This window comes from Musca vetustissima, unplaced genomic scaffold (assembly GCF_032173495.1).
Source record: "Musca vetustissima isolate MV318-11 ecotype Yass unplaced genomic scaffold, APGP_CSIRO_Mvet_v1 utg218499, whole genome shotgun sequence".
Taxonomy (NCBI): Eukaryota; Metazoa; Arthropoda; class Insecta; order Diptera; family Muscidae; genus Musca; species Musca vetustissima.
The window spans coordinates 37,338-41,573 of record NW_026883507.1 but is presented as its reverse complement, the minus strand read 5'-3'; positions in this window follow the sequence as shown (position 1 = coordinate 41,573).

The following is a 4,236-nucleotide window of genomic DNA, read 5'->3' as shown; positions in this document are numbered from 1 at the left end:
AGTAAAAATGAATACGTAAAACACTGCAAAAGGCATTGTATAATTTGTGAAAAATTTTTTAGAAATGTGTATGAATTGAGATATCATCAAAAAACAGTGGCCATATACAAGAAAAAAATATAGAGCATAACTTAAGTGGAAATCAAAAAGAAGAACAAACACAATTTTGCAGTGATTGATCGCGGCACAAAACACGCGTTATCATGTTCGGAGTGAAAAACATGGGAGTATTGTCCTTGAAGTTTTAAATGATAATATTAAAATTGTAAAACGTTCATTTAAAAACAATATCATAACATATGAATACAACAATATAAGAAATATTCTTATGCTCACTGAGTTCTTGAACGAGTGCAAAGAAGATACTGTTGAATTATTATATTTAAATTTAGCAGAGAAAACTACATTTAAATTCAATATGGAACTGGTGAAGGTGAATATGTTAAGAAAACGAATGACTATGATGGTCCTTCCACGTCCCGAAATTCTCGATTGCAAACAATAAATCAAATTTTTAATCATATGTCTAAAATGACATTACTAACAATTGGAGATGAAGTGAATGATGAGTTCCGAATGTCCGAATTTCAAGAAAAAGATTCAGGATGGGCTTTATTGAGAATATGCAAACTGGACATAAATGTGAATGAAGCGAATTTAACACGCGGTTCAATGTTTATACCAACACCTCCTACACTACATGCAAAGAAGGGTTGCCTAAATATAAAAAACAAAGATCAATATTGTTTTAAATGGTGTTTAGTGGTGGCATTAGGAGAGCCTGTGTTTGACGATATCTGTGAGACATCATCATATAAAATAGACATCACACAGGAAGTGATAGCTCTTCAATCTGGGGTAGTGCTTGATTTTCTTGGACTAAATTTCCCGTTATCATTGAAGAAGATTAAACATTTTGAGAAAATTAATGCAGATATCAGCAGAAATGTTTTTGGGTTTGAAAATAATGAAGTTGTTGGGCCTTATTACCTGACAAAGAACGAAAAAGATGTCCATGTAAATTTAATATTGCTGTATGATGACAACAAATACCATTACATGTGGATTGATGATAAGTCAAGGATATATATATATATATATATATATATATATATTAGAATAATACACGTTATTAATTTGTAATCTTTTGTTTAACTTTAAGAATTTTAAGATCACAGTTGACACGCCACAAAACCCATGTTCACATTTGCAATAGTTGCCTTCAACATTTCACAGATGAAGAGAAATATAATGGTAATAAAAAAGATTGTGGAGGTGTTGTTTGTACAATTCCAAAGAAAGACAAAGCATTATTGAAATTTAAAACTACGGAAAGAAGGAGCGTATAGCTTTCGTCATTTATGCAGACGCAGAATGCATACTGGAAAACGTAGCGGACGTTGTTGGCGGAAATACCAAAAAAGGTTCAATGTAGTTTCGTTAGTAAATTACAAAAAATGCAAATTATTTTCGGGACCCTGGGCAATAAATAACTTTTTAGAAAACTTAATAATAGATTTATATTTATAACAATTTTTATACCCTCCACCATAGTATGGAGGGTATATTAATTTTGTTTTTCCGTTTGTAACTCATCGAAATAATCATTTCCGACCCCATAAAGTATATATATTCTTGATCAGCGTAAAATTCTATGACGATATAGCCATGTCCGTCTGTCTGTTGTAATCACTCTAGCGTCTAAACGAATTGAGATAGATCGCCAAAATTTTGCATAGAGTTGTCTTTTGTCTACAGGCAGGTCAAGTTTGAAGATGGGGTTTATCGGTCCACGTTTGGGCATAGCTCCCATATGGGGGTACCCCCACGTTTTTCAACCGAATTCGCTGAAATTTGCTATATTTTGTTCTTTTTAGGTGCTTAATATCTCCATAAAAAATTATAAATATAGGTCCACTTTTTCTGGTACCCCCATATAACGGTACCTCCTCATTTTGAGTATTTTGGATGTTTTGATCGTATTCTTCCGCCGAATTAGCTTAATTTAGTACTTTGAGTTCATATTGGGTTGCAAATCTCTCCACTAAAAATTATAAATATAGGTAAATTTTTTCTGGTAGCCCCCATATAAGGGTACCCCCCAAATGTCTGTAGTTTGGGGTTCTTGAGCGTGTTTTTCAACCGAATTCGCTGAAATTTGGTACATTTGGTTCTTATTGGGTGCCAAATATCTCCACCAAAAATTATAAATATAGGTCCAATTTTTCTAGTAGCCCCCATATAAGGGTATCACCAATTTTCGCTATATTGAGGTTCTTGAGCACGTTTTTCAACCGAATTCGCTGAAATTTGGTATTTTGTAGTCGTATATGGTAACAATTTTCCCTACAAAAAATTATTAATATGCACCCCCTTTTTGGGGTAGTCCCCATATAACCCCCTATTTATATTTAATTAGTTATGCAATTTGTTCCGCGTTTTGGATTTGGTTCTAAGACTCTGATGTAATCATATCACCTAGCCCCTGTGTGGGAGGTACCAGAAGGAGTGGACCTATGTTTCCCATCTTCAAACTTGAACTAAGTTTAGAAGAAATAATAAGATGGCCAAAGTTTGGATGAGATCCAAATTTTCTGGAACAAATTTAGCCCAAAGAAACATTTTAACCGTGTCAAAGTGTATACACCCTCATTATCCATACATTTTTAATGGATAATTATACCCTCAATTGTCCATTAACAATTTCTGAAATTTGTTTTATAGTTTACATTGTGGTTTACATAACCGGTTTGTGGAAATGTCGATATAGGTCCACTTTTTGGTATTTTCCCTATATTTTCATTTCAAGTACCTGTCTGTATATATGGAGGGTATCCAAAGTTCGGCCCGGCCGAACTTAACGCTTTTTCACTTGTTTGATAATAACAAAGGACATGATTTCTTTGACACCGTTAGAACTACAGCAATTTGATGAAAGTGTGGAACGTCACATATGTGAGGCTAATGATAAATTCAGAGATCACTGTCACTTGACGGGAAGATATAGGGGAGCCGGACATAACAAGTGCAACTTACAATACAGAGTTCCTAAATTCATACCGATACTTTTTCATTATTTGCCATCTTATGACTCTTATTTGTTTATTAAAGAATTGACACAGTTTGAGGGAGACATTTTGTAATTGCTCAAAATAAAGAGCAATATATATATCAATGTCCTTCAAAATTCCCATGAAGGATGATTCAGATTCTCAACAAAATTTACAAAGAACAGATACTACTAACGGCAATCCAAAAAAGAATAAGAATATACGTAGAACTCTTGAATTTACGCTTTATGCCGGCGAGCTTGGACAGCCTAGCAAAGAATCTTCCACAAGAAGCTTTCAAGGCTGTATGTTCCCAATACCCCAAAGATGATGATTTTAAACTAATGACCAGAAAAGATATTTTTCCATATGAATATCTTATCATTTGGAAAGTTGAAAGAACAGAAATTACCACCAAGAACGACATTTTATAATAATCTGACTGATAGTGAGTGTTAAGAGCAAGATTACAAAATTGCACAAGAAGATTGGACACATTTTGGTTGTAAACCCATCCAAGAGTACATGGAACTGTATTAAAAGCAGACGTCTTAATACTCACTGATATATTTGAAAGTTTCCGAAATTTATGTATGAATATACACAAACTGGATCCGTGTCAGTATTTAACAACTCCATCTTTATCTTGGGATGCAATGTTGTTGTGCAGTGAGGAGGAGTTGGGACTCTTCGAAGATATTGAACAGTGCCTTTGTGCTAAAAATTCAATTAGAGGAGGTATAGTTCACTGTCCACATCGACATTCCATTACCAATAACGAGGATGTCCCAAATTATGATAGAACAAAACCAGTCTCTTTTATTTATTATAATGATGTAAATAATTTATATGGAAAATCAATGTTTTATCCCCTTCAACGTAGAAATTTTAGATGGTTGAAAGGGGTTTTAGTTTAGGGATGTAAGGGAAATACTGGCGATTACAGACGATTGAAACCGGTTACATTTTTGACGTTGATATAGAGTACCTAGAACATTTGCATGATTTACACAAATTTTGTCCTGAAAGCGAATGTATAGGGTACTTCATAAACAAGAATTTAATTGCAGATTTCGCAGATAAGGAATCGTACGGCATTCATTATATAAATTTAAAACAATGTTTACAACATTAATTAACACTGAAAAAAGTTAATAGAGTATTAGCCTTTACCCAATCCAATTGG